This window comes from Mirounga leonina, unplaced genomic scaffold (assembly GCF_011800145.1).
Source record: "Mirounga leonina isolate KUSES-001 unplaced genomic scaffold, KU_Mleo_1.0 Mir_195, whole genome shotgun sequence".
NCBI classification, from domain to species: Eukaryota; Metazoa; Chordata; class Mammalia; order Carnivora; family Phocidae; genus Mirounga; species Mirounga leonina.
Genome location: NW_023270490.1, coordinates 813,578 through 828,743, shown reverse-complemented (window position 1 = coordinate 828,743; position 15,166 = coordinate 813,578). Strand labels below are relative to the sequence as shown.

At 40.1% G+C, this 15,166-nt stretch overlaps 1 long non-coding RNA gene across 2 annotated transcripts in view; it reads left to right on the top strand.

Annotated features, from left to right (window-relative positions):
• Positions 1–15,166, top strand: part of LOC118023952 — a 31,819-nt gene that overhangs the window by 13,292 nt on the left and 3,361 nt on the right. Inside the window, exons 4-5 of one of the 2 annotated variants that reach the window (XR_004682950.1) lie at positions 4,773–4,949; positions 8,606–8,792. This is a non-coding gene — a long non-coding RNA (uncharacterized LOC118023952). The remainder of the gene's footprint in view (positions 1–4,772; positions 4,950–8,605; positions 8,793–15,166) is intronic. The other variant, XR_004682949.1, reaches the window with a different exon arrangement.

The following is a 15,166-nucleotide window of genomic DNA, read 5'->3' as shown; positions in this document are numbered from 1 at the left end:
TTCTTTCTTTCTTTCTTTCTTTCTTTCTTTCTTTCTTTCTTTCTTTCCTTCCTTCCTTCCTTCCTTCCTTCCTTCCTTCCTTCCTTCCTTCCTTTCCTTTCCTTTCCTTTCCTTTCTTATGTAAGCTCTACGCCCAACATGGGGCTTGAACTCATGATCCCAAGATCAAGAGTCACATGCTTTACCAACTGAGCCAGCCAGGCACCCCTATTTTCTCTTTCTTATGATTTTCTTAATAACATTTTCTTTTCTCTAGCTTACTTTATTGTAAGAATGCAGTATATAAGGGCGCCTGGGTGGCTCAGTTGGTTAAGCGACTGCCTTCGGCTCAGGTCATGATCCTGGAGTCCCAGGATCGAGTCCCGCATCGGGCTCCCTGCTTGGCGGGGAGTCTGCTTCTCCCTCTGACCCTTCTCCCTCTCATGCTCTCTGTCTCTCATTCTCTCTCTCTCAAATAAATAAAATCTTAAAAAAAAAAGAATGCAATATATAATACATATAACCTACAGAATATGTGTTAATTGACTATGTTATCAGTAAAGCTTCCAGTCAACAGTAGTCTATAAGTAGTTAAGTTTTGGGGGAGTCAAAAGCTATATGCAGATTATTGACTGCATGGAGGGGTCAGTGCCTCTAACCCTTCAGTTGTTCAAGGGTCAACTGTAATTAAAAAAAAAAAAGAGAGAGACAATAACAACTGTTGGCAAGAGTGTGGAGAAATTGAAACCTTCATATGCCATTGGTGGGAATGTAAAATGGTGCAGTCACTTTAGAAACAGTTTGGCAGTTCCTCAGAAAAGTTAAAAAACATAGTTATCAGGGGCGCCTGGGTGGCTCAGTTGGTTAAGCGTCTGCCTTCGGCTCAGGTCATGATCCCAGGGTCCTGGGATCCAGCCCCACCTCGAGACACGCATTGGGCTCCCTTGCTCAGTGGGGAGTCTGCTTGTCCCTTTCCCTCTGTCCCTACCCCCGCTCATGCTCGCTCACTCTCACTCTCTCTCTCTCAAATAAGTAAATAAAATATTAAAAAAAAAAAAAAGAGTTATCAGATGACCCAACAATTCCACTTCTAGGTATATGCCCAAGAGAATTAAAAACATATATACACACAAAAACTTATACATGAATGTTCATAGCAGCATTATTCATGATAGCCCAAAATAGAGGGCGCCTGGGTGGCTCAGATGGTTAAGCGTCTGCCTTTGGCTCGGGTCATGATTCCGGGGTCCTGGGATCGAGTCCCACATCGGGCTCCCTGCTCCTTGGGAGCCTGTTTCTCCCTCTGCTTCTCTCTCTCTCTGTCTCTGTCTCTCGTGAATAAATAAATAAAATCTTAAAAAAAAAAAAAAAAAAGAAATGATAGCCCAAAATAGAAACAACCCAAATGTCTATCACCTGATAAATGAATAAACAAAATGTGGTATATATATATATATATATAAATATACATATATATGTTTCATATCCTGGAATAATAGTCGCCAGTAAAAACAAATGAAGTACTGACACATGCTATAATATGGAGGGACCTGGAAGAAGCTGGCCACATATTTTATGATTCTGTTTGTATAAGAGGTCCAGAATAGGCAAATACATAGAGATAGAAAGCAGATTAGTGGTTGCCAGTGGCTGGCGAGAGGAAAGAGTGGAATGCTGATGGGTTTGTTTTGGGGATGGTAAAACGGTTCTGGAATTAGATAGGGGTGATGGTTGTACAACCTTAGGGGTATACTAAAAACTGCTGAATTGTACACTTTAAAAGGGTGAATTTTTTTTTTTTAAAGATTTTATTTATTTATTTGAGAGAGAGAGAATGAGAGAGAGAGAAAGCACATGAGAGGGGGGAGGGTCAGAGGGAGAAGCAGACTTCCTGACAAGCAGGGAGCCTGATGCGGGACTCGATCCAGGGACTCCAAGATCATGACCTGAGCTGAAGGCAGTCACTTAACCAACTGAGCCACCCAGGCGCCCCAAAAGGGTGAATTTTTTTAAAGGAGTGAATTTTATGGTATGTGAATTGCATCTCAAAGATAGAGTAACAAATTATAACCGATTAAGTAAAAGAGAAAAATAAAGAAATTGAAAGTCTGATGGGGAATGAGATATTACCTAGTTTCAGAGTACCTTTTTACAAAAATACCTAATAAGTAAAAGGAACAAAGAGTAACTATACAGATGGGGAGACTGGCAGATGCCACCTTAATCAAATGACCAAAGTGAACACGATTAGCAATGGGACAAATCACAATCATGTGCCACCTGATTGGATGGAAGGAGAACACAGCATCGTTGGTGTTTGATTTTCCTGCCAAAGGTGCATAACCTGAATCTAATTGTGAAGAAACCTTAGTTAAACCCAAATGGAAGAACATGCCACAAAATAATTGGCGTGCAACCTTCAAAAGTGTCAAGTACAAGAAAGTTGAGGCAAGACTGAAGAACTGTTCCAGAGTGAGAGAGACTAAAGAGACAGAGCAATCTAAATGCAAAGATCTTTTTTTTTTTTTCAAGTAGGCTCCACATCCAATGTGGGGCTCAAACTCATGACCCTGAGATCAAGAGTCCCATGCCCCACTGACTGAGCCAGCCAGGCGCCCCTAAATGCAAAGATCTTTTCACTGCAAAGGACATTATTGGACAAATTGGCAAAACTTGACAGGTTGTCTGAGGAGTGGACAGTAGTATTCTATCATATTAATATTCTTATTTGGATGGTTGTATTATGAAGAAATCCCTTATTGTAGGAAATACACACTAAAGTATTTGAAGGTGATGAAGTAACAAGTCAGCATTTATTCTCAAATGGTTCAGGAGAAAAAAAAAAACTTGTCAGAACCATATTTATAACTTTTGTTTGAGATTGTTTTAAAAAATTCATATCCTGGGGCACCTGGGTGGCTCAGTCATTAAGTGTCTGCTTTCGGCTCAAGTCATGATCTCAGGGTCCTGGGATCAAGTCCCGCATCGGGCTCCTTGCTCAGCCGGGAGTCTGCTTCTCCCTCTCCCACTCCCCCTGCTTGTGTTCCCTCTTGCTGTCTCTCTCTGTCAAATAAATAAATAAAATCTTTTAAAAAAAATTCATATTCCAAGGGTGCCTGGCTCGCTCAGTCGGTAGAGTGTGTGACTCTTGATCTCCGAGTTGTGAGTTCAAACCCCATGCTAATGTAGAGATTACTTAAAAATAAAATCTTAAAAAAAAAAAAATTCATATACCAATTTCCAGTGAGGTTTCATACTTTCTTACTTACCTATCTTTTCTTCACCTCACAATCTCCCTTATATTTATTTAATATGAATGATATCTACCCCTTATTTAACACAGAAATATTTTATGCACATGTGACAACATGCATAAAAAACCTTGTCGTGTATTGTTTCACTTAGAGCTCAGAAACCAGTACTGCTTAACTCAAGCAGGAAAAAGTATTGACTAGAAGGACATGAGGTATATGGCTTGCTCTATTGGAAACAACTCCTTCGCTTAATAAATATGTGTTGATCTTGTGCAACTGACTCAACCACTCTGTGCCTCAGTTTATGCATCCATAAAATGGAGGAAATTATAGTACCTACTGCATAAAATTGTGGGGGTTAAATTAATTACTACATATAAAACACTTGCAACAGTGCCCCACACATCTTTGGTGCTTCATAAATGTTATTTATTATCATTAACTGACTTTCCAAAGAAGCCAATGAGTGGCCAATGCAGGATTTGAATCCAAGTCCATTTGAAACCAAAACCTGAGCTCCTTACCATGACAGCCCTTTTTCACAACTTTAACTCAGCACGATTCTCCCCCTTTTCTCCTAAATGCTGGTGAAACCCAAGGGATGTTCCTTCTCCCATCCCACTAGCAATTACTTCCTTTTGCATTCTCCTGAGGTTCATACACAAAAACTTGTCAAGCCGGCTGGTCCCTCTGAGAAGCAGTTTATGCCCACACCCTGCAAAAGCTTTTGCCTCACTGGTATACTTCATTTGCTTTGGGTAATGCCATTCTTTTTTTTTTTTTTTTAAAGATTTTATTTATTTATTTATTTGAGAGAGAGAGAGAGCACATGAGAGGGGGGAGGGTCAGAGGGAGAAGCAGGCTCCCTGCCGAGCAGGGAGCCCGATGCGGGACTCGATCCCGGGACTCCAGGATCAAGACCTGAGCCGAAGGCAGTCGCTTAACGAACTGAGCCACCCAGGCGCCCCAAGGGTAATGCTATTCTTTTAAATATAAAGGACAGGTAATCTAAGTAATACTGTCCATGGTCTTTGATCTAGGCATGCAGCAGCTGCAGCTGTGAGGTGACATGCTTGCTTTCATGCACTATCTGCCTGCCTTGTATCTAAGCATTATCCTTCTCATATTTGACATGAAAATATTGGGTCAATATCTGAAAGAGTAATGCAGTTCCCTGGAAGATGTTGCATTAATCATTTTTAAAAAAATTTTTCTATATTTTATAATGTTTTGGTATCTTAAAAGCTTTCAGTAGGGGAGAGCCTGCTCCCCCCAGGGCTACTCTGTTCTTAGAGACAGATAGCAGAGGGCTCAGCTGGGAGCACATCTTTCATATGCAAGCCAACGAATCCCTAGTTTATAGCTCCAAGGTCCTCTAACTGGAACCCACCAAGCCTGTGTTTCCCCTGCCTGAAATCATCCCAGAGCCAGGTACCAGGCAACTAGAGAGCACCCCTATAGCCCAGAGCCCACTGACATTATTCAAACTAGCTAGTCCTAAATCCGGGCATTCCCCTCCCCGCTCTCTTCTGCCACCAGGTGACATCAATACTTGGTGCTTCCTCTGTGGCTCTGCATGGCACATGGTTATCCCCCCTCTAAGACCTGTGAGTACAATAAATTGCTTCCTTGAAGAAGAAGAGCCTCATTCTCATTTCTTCCTGTGGCTACACCAGCTTGACCATACTATCTCCAACACTTAGATTCTCAGAACAGGTATTATAAATTGATTTTTTTCCCTAAAAAATACACTGGATTTATATGTATTGTTAAAACACTACTAATGCATGTTAATTATACCTAAATGAAAATATATAGTACAGAACACTGTTAGACTCTAAGGAAAATTTAAGACAAAAGATAACACCTATGTCATACTATTTCAATTAAACCATCACTTTCCTTTTTAAGTCTGCCTTCTAACTTTGTTCCATATGCATTCCTCTTTATATGATTAACATATAAGAAAATGTTAATTATCTACACTAATTACAGTGCTCAGATTTGTAAAACACTTTCTATCTCATTTTGAGACCGTAAAAAGAAAAGGAGTGATTAGAGAAACAGGATGGAAACTAGAAGAGAGTAGTGTCCAGATGCCCAAGAAGGAAAACATTTCTAGAAGGGAGTGATGCGCCATGTCAAATGCTAGTGAAAGATCCAGCAACAAGAGATCTGAACATGCTTATGGGATTTAGCAACATGTTTTAATAAAGTATTGGCAAATCTTTCGTAAGTTTGGCTGTGAGAAGGGAAGGAAGAAAATGTGATGGGGCTGGAGATGCAATGAGACTAAGAGATTTGTTTGTTTTGGTTTTGCTTTTTAGATAAGAAAGACTTAAGAATGTTTAATTTTTATTTATTTTTAAAGATTTTATTTATTTATTTTTGTGAGAAAGAGAGAGCATGAGCGGGGGAGTGGCAGAGGGAGAAGCAGACTCCCTGGGATCCCAATGTAGGGATCCTGATGCTGGACTCGATCCCAGGACCCTGGGATCATGAACCGAGCCAAAGGCAGACACTTAATAGACTGAGCCACTCAGGTGCCCTGACTTAAGAATTTTTAAATAAAGATTGGGAGAATCTAGTTGAGAGCTAATGCCTAGATATCCAGAAGAGAAAATGAATCATTGGTAGTGTAAGTTTTATATGAAGGAGAGGAGGAGATAAGGGTTAGTTTCAATAGGATAGACACCAACCACTCCTGTGGCAACAGGAAGAAGATCGGTTCAGATGTAGGTGGGTTATTTTTGTTTTGGGAAGATGAGTGAGTTTTTCAGTATAGACACTGACAAAGCAGATAGCTGGAATTTTGATTGACAAGTACAATCAAAAAACAAATGGTCATCAGCGTTTATGGTATTGGAAAGAGTGTTCTTGAAATGATGGACCATAACGTTTCGCTGAATATAGAAAGGCATGAAAGATGGAGAAGGCTGATGGAAGGGGAGAAACTAGATGGGTAAATAGATTAGAGGCCTGATTAGCTAGAATAGTCTCAGTGAGTCATGAAATACGGAGGTTGGAAGGGTTGTGGCCAGAATGTAGAATGATGTTTTGGATAGGTTTATTTTTAATGTCAAGACCTAGTATATGGTCATAAGGAGGGATGGCTGGAGTAGGATGGAGGAGAAGGTCACTAGAAATGAGAAGGTCCTACAACTGAATGACCAAGATCTTGGGTTAGCTGTTTGTATGAATGTTGAGTTGGAGGAGAACGTGTGAGCCAGGTGCTCAAATGTGGTGGATAAAGGCAGTGGGGAGGAAACAACAGGGTCATGACTGAATGACCTCCCTCCTGAACTCTATTCTTGAATTTCCAGATGTCTGGCCAATATCCCCACTTAGATGTCTAATAGACATCTTCAAATTAACAATGTGGTCATGCCTAGAAACAGGGGGGACTAGAAAAAGTCTTTTTTTGTGGGCACATAATTAGCCTAAAAATAAAGTTGGGGTTCTATTGCAATAAAAAAATTGGAAAGTGGATATCATTAGACAATAAATGGTCTCTCCCACATTGTGTAACACTCATATTACCAGATTTTTACAACAGTGAAAATTCAGGTAGCCTCAGAAGTTAAGGGGAGTATCCAGAAAACACAAAGAACTCTTAGAATTCAAAACTAAAAGACAACCCAATTGTAAAGTGAGGAAAGGACTTGAATAGACATTTCTCCAAAGAAGATATACAAATGACCAAAAAGTACATGAAAAGATGCTTGATATCATTAGTTATTAGGGAAATGCAAATCAAAATCATGAGATACCACTTTACACTCACTAGGATAGCTGTAATTTTAAAAAAGGAAAATAACAATCATTGGCAAAGATGTGGAGAAATGAGAATACTTGTACATCACCGTGGGAATGTAAAATGGTTCAGCTGTGGAAGATCGCTTAGCAATTCCTAAAAGAGGTAAACACAGAGTAACCATGTGACTCAGCAATTCAACCCCTAAATATATACCCAAAAGAACTGAAAATAGTTTTTTGAGAGAATTTAAAAACAAATTCTTGTACGTGAATGTTCATAGCAGCATTGTTCACAATAACCAAAGATGAAAACAACCCAAACATCCATAAATAGATAAGTGGATAAACAGATTTTGATATAGCCATACAATGGAATATTATTTGGCTATAAGAAGGAATGAAGTACTAATACATGTTACAATATGGGTGAGCCTTGAAAAAATTATGTTAAGTGGATGAAGTCAAACATCAAAGGTCACTTATTGTATGATTCCATTTATATGAAATATCCAGAATAGGTAAATCCATAGAAACAGAAAGCAGACTGATGGCAGCCAAAGTTTTGGGAGAGAGGGGGGAATGGGGAGCAACTACTTAATGAATACAAAGTTTTCTTTTGGAATGATGAAAATGTTTTGGAACTACTATGTAGAGGTGGTGGTAGCTCAACACTGTGAAAGTACTAAATGTCACTGAAGTGTTCAGTGTAAAATGGTTAATTTTATGTGAATTTCATCTCAATTTTAATAAAAAGAAAAAATTGGGGCGCCTGGGTGGCTCAGTCGTTAAGCGTCTGCCTTCGGCTCAGGTCATGATCCCGGGGTCCTGGGATCGAGCCCCGCATTGGGCTCTCTGCTCAGCGGGGAGCCTGCTTCTCCCTCTCCTATTCTGCCTGCTTGTGTTCCCTCTCTCACTGTCTCTCTCTGTCAAATAAATAAATAAAATCTTTAAAAAAATAAATAAATAAAAATAAAAAAAGAAAAAGAAAAAATTAAGCAGAAGAGTTTTAGTATTAAGAATGATAAAAAAATCATTTATCAAGATTCAGCAAATTTTTTAACTGATTACATGTGTTCTCACTATATAGAGTATTTCAAACACAGCACAAAGTGTAAGTGCCAAATTTCTTTTCTGCTATGGAAAGACAAGCCTGTGTTAGGAAAACAGTTTTGTGCTTCTTGACGGTTGTGGAGTTTGAAAACCCAGTGATAAAGAATTTTTCTCCACCACCATCAAGAAGAAAGAAAAGATGAAGAAGAAGGTGGGAGCACCTGTCTGGCTCATTTGAAAGAGCATTTGACTCTTGACTTTGGGGTCATGAGTCTGAGCTCCACAATAGGTGTAGAGATTACTTAAATAAATAAACTTAAAAAAAAAAAAAAGAAGAGGAGGAGAGACAGACAGAGGAAGTGAGGGAGTAATAAAAAAAGTTGGTTTCCCGTCTAAGTGTAAAGTACTAAGAAACAGATTTTTCCCCTGGTATAAGAAAAACTTGGTGTTCTAAAAGACAATGATTTCTAACCTAGAATTCTGTACCCAGCCAAATTATCCATGAAGCATGAAGATAGAATAAAGACATTTCCAGATATGCAAGATCTCGAAAATTTCTCTTCTAGGCCACTTTCTCAGAAAGAAAGTGAGTGGAGCATGAAGGAGAAAACCATGAAAAAGGAACTCACGGAATCCAAGAAACAGGAGATCCAGCCCAGGAAAGAGGCAAGAGAAGGTGCCGCCGCAGCAGCTGCCCAGCAGGCCTGGAGAGGAATCAGTCCCAACCAAAGCAGAAGAACAGAGAACTGCAAGGTGGGGGAACGTCTCCAAAAAAAAAAAAAAAAAAAAAATTGAAAATAAGGTGATAGATTACCTGATATGTTTGAATCTCTTGAGAGGAAATTTCAGTTTCTGTCAGAGATTTTGTGGATGGATTGGTGATAAATACACAGAAAACTAAGTGTAGCCAATTTGTTGAACAGATGGGAACTCTGGGGTGTAGGAAGAAAGAAGTTTATTCTTGGATGCAAAGTTTATTCTTTGCATATTCAAATTGTTCTTCCCCCATACCCTTGAGTGAAGTGTAGGGCAAGTCTCATGGATTTTTTAGTCACTCTCAGGTAATAAAATTCTCTTGGTCACTTAAAACCTCCAGACAACCTCGGTTCAGTAATTCAAAAGTCCACGCTCATGCATTAAGCTGAACCATATGAAGTTGCCATTTGTGGGAGTCAAAAATGGTTGAATATTGGCAATTTCATTTGATTCACTCTAATAAGAGTCAAAACTCCCAAATTTATTTAAGATAAAATAATCTCTCCCTCTGCCACATAGACCTGCTTTAGACTGGCCACCTGAGGTAGAAAGGGAGGCCCAGTGGGCTTCTTTACTTCCCCGCAGGGCCTTCCAGCATCCTTCTCCACCAGGAGACTGTCTCTGGTTCCTCCTGGATAGAAGAGGCCTGTGTAGACAGGAGAGAAGACGCAGTATGGCATTCTCTGACCGTGGCAGAGGTTCACAATGGACTCTTCCTCTTCCAGGGTGCTTTTGACTTGTGTGATTTTTCCAGGACACTCCTCCATCCCCGATCCCTGAGCTCTGATCTGCTTTATGGGTGGGGCCTTGCTCAACCAGAACCCCTTGATTTTTTTTTTACTTTTATTTTTTTTATTAACATGTATTTTTATTTTTATTTTTTTTTAAAGATATTTATTTGAGAGAGAGAGAATGAGAGACAGAGAGCACGAGAGGGAAGAGGGTCAGAGGGAGAAGCAGACCACTCGCTGAGCAGGGAGCCCGATGTGGGACTCGATCCCGGGACTCCAGGATCATGACCTGAGCCGAAGGCAGTTGCTTAACCAACTGAGCCACCCAGGCGCCCTTTTTTATTAACATATAATGTATTATTTGTTTCAGGGGTACAGGTCTGTGATTCATCAGTCTTACACAATTCACAGTGCTCACCACAGCACATACCCTCCCCAGTGTCCATCACCCAGCCACTCCATCCCTCCCACCCCCCTCCACTCCAGCAACCCTCAGTTTGTTTCCTGAGATTAAGAGTCTCTTAGGGTTTGTCTCCCTCTCTGGTTTCGTATTGTTTCATTTTCCCCTCCCTTCCCCTATGATCCTCTGTCTTGTTTCTCAAATTCCTCATATCAGTGAGATCATATGATAATTGTCCTTCTCTGATTGATTTATTTCACTTAGCATAATACCCTCTAGTTCCATCCACGTCGTTGCAAATGGCGAGATTTCAATTTTTTGATGGCTGCATAATATTCCATTGTATATATATACCACATCTTCTCTATCCATTCATCTGTTGATGGACATCTAGGTTCTTTCCATTGTTTGGCTATTGTGGACATTTTGTAAACATTGGGATGCACGTGCCCCTTCGGATCACTACATTTGTATCTTTGGGGTAAATACCCAGTAGTGCAATTGCTGGGTCATAGGGTAGCTCTATTTTCAACTTTTTGAGGAACCTCCGTGCTGTTTTCCAGAGTGGCTGCACCAGCTTGCATTCCCACCAACAGTGTAGGAGGGTTCCCCTTTCTCCGCATCCTCGCTAACATCTGTCGTTTCCTGACTTGTTAATTTTAGCCATTCTGACTGGTGTGAGGTGGTATCTCATTGAGGTTTTGATTTGTATTTCCCCAATGCCAAGTGATGTTGAGTACTTTTTCATGTGTCTGTTGGCCATTTGGATACAGAAGACCCCTTGATTTTATGACCACTTATAATTCTGGCCTCAGCCCCCAGACATGCAACCTCTTTTGACTGGGGTCACCTCACTCCTCGGGAAAAACCTCTTAGACCAGATCCAAGCTGGTGTTTCCCCAGCACGGCCTCCCCAAGTCTAGTCCTCAGGATACTGTCCAGCACCTGAAACAGCACCTCTGTTTCTTTCTGCCCCATCAGAGGAGCTAGCCAGCCACACATGGTAGGTGTGACTCAGGCATCACCTACCATGTCACCTGAGCTTCAGGAGACACATCAAGTTCATCAGGAGGTCTTACTGAAGTGCCTTCCTTTTCTCATTCCCACAAACTGGCGGAAGTGTACTCACAGCTCATTAATGCTCTCCAAACATTTTCTTTGATCTTGAGAAATTTCAACAGTCCTTTCATGCTCTTGAATGGGTAGGGACCAAAAGTAACAAAACCAGTTTTTATTTTTTTAATTTCATAGACTTCATTTTTCGGGCAGTTTTAGGTTCACAGCAAAATTAGAATAGAGTAGAAGTACAGAGAATTCTCATATACTCCCTACCCCCACACATGCACTGCCTACTCCACTATCAACATCCTCCACCAGTGGGTACATTTGTCACAGCCCATGAACCTACATGGACACATCATTATCACCCAAAGTCCGTAGTCTACATTAGGGCTCACTTTTGCTGTTGTACATTCTGTGAATTTGGACAAAGGTATAATGACATCTATCCACCATTATAGTATCATGTAGAGTTTCATTGCCCTAAGAGTCCTCTGTGCTCTGCTTATTCATCCCTCCACCTAAACCCCCGGGGGCCACTGATCTTTAATTGTCTCCATAGTTTTGCTTTTTCTAGAATGTCATACAGCTGGAATCACACAGTATGTAGCCTCTTCAGATTGGCTTTTTTCACTTAGTAATGTGCATTTTAGTTTCCTCCATGTGTTCTCATGGCTTGATAGCTCATTTCTTTTTAGTGCTGAATAATATTTCATTGCCTGGATGTAGTACAGTTTATTTATCCATTCACCTACTAAAGGATATCTTGGTTGCTTCCAGGTTTTGGCAATTATGAATAAAGCTGGTATAACCAGCTTTTAGTCGCCTCTTTTACAAGTCCCGCCTAGGCAGACTTACTTTGGAATGGGGAAGCATCAGCTGAAAGTGAGACTGAAATAGTTCCCTATCTACATCTTGTGACAAAAGAAAATGAAACATCAAGGCAACTTGTAACTTTGGGGGGGGGAAGTTACAGAAGAAATGAAATGTAATCATACTTTACATGGCTTAGTGGTGAATACTACTTATATAGGCTTAATAATGTAAATATTAAATATTGATTGCATCAATAATTATGATAGATATTGGAACAACTGAGAAGGGGAAATTACTGTGTTGGAGTGGGTGGGAACAGGACTAAGAGAACTAATTCTCATCTTCCGTGGTAGACAGTCAACAGATCTAAATGGAAGAATCAAGAAATATCAGTATAGGCATGTCCTTTAGAATATGAAGGAAGAGGAGTGCCTGGCTGGCTTAGAAGAACATACGACTCTTGATCTTGGGGTTGTGAGTACAAGCCCCATGTTGGGTGTAGAGATTACTAAAAAATAATAAATAAACTATTAAAAAAAAAGAAATATAGGGGCGCCTGGGTGTCTCAGTCAATTAAGCATCTGCCTTCGGCTCGCATCATGGTCTCAGGGTCCCAGGATCAAGCCCCACTTTGGGCTCTCTGCTCAGTGGGGAGTCTGTTTCTCCTTCTCACTCTCCCTCTGTGCTCTCCCTCTCTCTCTCTCTCAAATGGATAAATAAAATCTTAAAAAAAAAGAGAAATATAAAGGAAGATACCTGAAGAAAAGAGTTGAAAGTGAGTAGATGGGGGTGTTGTTTTTCATGATAAGCTTCTTAAAACTATTTGTCTCTTTTAAACTATGGGTGCATATTACTTTAAGAAACTTAATTTTTTAAAAAGGTTTATTTATTTACTTTAGAGAGAGAGAGAAAGTGAGAGAGAGCAGGGGGAGGGGCAGAGGAAGAGGGGACAGAGAATCTCAAGCAGGCTCCCCACTGAGCATGGAGCCCTGCCATGGGGCTCAATCCCATGACCCTGAGATCATGACTTGTGCCAAAACCAAGAGTCGGACGCTTGACTGACTGTACCACCCAGGTGCCCCAAGAAACTTAATTTTTAAAACTACATAATAAAACATAGACATTATCTAGAGAGCAGATAATACTTGAGTATAATAAGAGCACTTTTGCTCTTATTGAGAAATAATTTGCATGAAGCCAAAAGCTATTTTGTATGACCGAAAAGCTTTCTAATTCCAGGGGAAATGACTCCCTGTAGCCTTCTGCCTCCAGTAGGATATGAAAACATACCCTCCTATTTCCAAATAACCTTGAGATAAGCAATGGATTCTCCTATAGGATCAATTTAAACTTACATCATGAGGATTTTGTTTTTCCAACTGACTTACCTGGTATTAAATTTGAGAGATAACCATGTCAGCTGAGCCAATAGGAGCTACCTTGTTGACCTAGAACTAACTCATGATCACTACTTCTCATTTCACCCTGGAGCCCATAGCATCCCTGTACAAAATCCTATCAAGATTTTTTAGGACAGTCGGTAAGAGAAAAAGACCAGGCAGAGATATGTTCTTTATGTAACCTCCATGAAGGCAGGGAGGGGCCTGTCTGTTTTGTTCATCTCAGTATTCTCAGTGCGTGGCACATAATTAATGCTTAGTAGATATCTAAGTATGTATTGAATAAATAAATTGAATGACTGTTACTCCCCATTTTCCTGAGGTCTGTGAGCATTAGAATAAAGTTATCATAAATTATATCTATAGTTCATAGATACATATAAAAAAATCAATAGGTAAGATAGCTCTTAGAAAAGGGTACATCAATGGGTATTTTGGGAAACAGTCAATTACGAATATAGGAAATGTAAAATCTACAAGTTGCATGAGGAGATACGCCAAGAATGCTGATAGTGGCGGTGCCTACAACAGCAAGACATACCACCAACCTAAATGTCCGTCAACAGAAGACTGGGTAAGTACAAGGGGCTACACCCATGTGATGGTGTACAGAAGTGAAAATGAACAAACTAAAGCTACATATGTAAATAGAGATGCACCACCCAAAAATGTCACGTTGAGGGGCAAAAAGTAAGGCACAGAAGAATTTAAATAGTATGATACCATTTATATAAAATTTTAAGGGTCACCTGGGCGGCTCAGATGGTTAAGCGTCTACCTTTGGCTCGGATCATCATCTCCAGGTCCTGGGATCGAGCCCCGCATCGGGCTCCCTGCTCAGTGGGGAGTCTGCTTCTCCCTCTCCCTCTGCCTCTCCCCTCTGCTCGTGCTTGGATAAAGTATTTGCAAATCACATATCTGATAAAGGATTTGTATCCAGAATACAAAGAACCCTAAAGACTCAGATGAATAAATAAAACCTTAAAGAAATGAAATAAAAAGCAATATTGCTTTAGGAAGACTTCATTTGCAATATAAGTATAAAAATTCGTGGAAATAATAAACACCACATATTAAATGAATGAATGAATGCATGAATGAATGAATATGCTTTTTAAAAACCAGCAGCACTCAGGGCACCCGGCTGGCTCAGTTGGAAGATCATATGACTCTTTTTTTTTTTTAAGATTTTACTTACTTATTTGAAAGAGAGAGAGTGAGTGAGAGAGCATGAGCATGGGGAGGGGAAGAAGCAGACTCCCCTGCTGAGCAGGAAGCCCAATGTGGGGCTCAATCCCAGGACCCTGGGATTATGACCTGAGCCGAAGCAGTCGCCTAGCCAGCTGAGCCACCCAGGCGCCCAGCATGTGACTCTTGATCTCGGGGTTGTGAGTTTGAGCTCCACATTGGGTGCAGAGATTATTTAAATAAATTAAAGACTTAATAAAACAATAAATAAAAACTACCATTCCTCAAGTGAAGATGTTTTCTTTGAAATAAAAAGCACTTTATTTTTGTTACTTTTTAAAAAAAAGATTTTGTATTTTTAAGTAATCTCTAGGCCCAATGTGGGGCTCAAACTTACAACTCTGAGATCAAGAGTAGCATGCCGTACTGACTAAGCCAGCCAGGAAGGTACCCCTATTTTTGAATAGGTGATTATGTATTATGCACATTCAAAAGAAAACTGAAAGGTATTTCAGCAAAAAAGTCTTTTCCCCACCTTATCCCCGGCTACTCAATCCTTCTCTTCAAAGGCAAATACTGTTATCACATTTTTATGCTTCATTTCAGACCCCTGGAATCCAGAGGTGGTCTGTTCATTAACAAACACATGTTTTCTGTACCTGCCACAAATCTTCTGACTTTTTTTTCTTGATGAGTCTGGATAGAGGTTGATTTTTTTTTTCCTTCGGAAGAATGAGCTTCTGTTTTCATAGATTTTCTCTATTATTACTGCTTTCT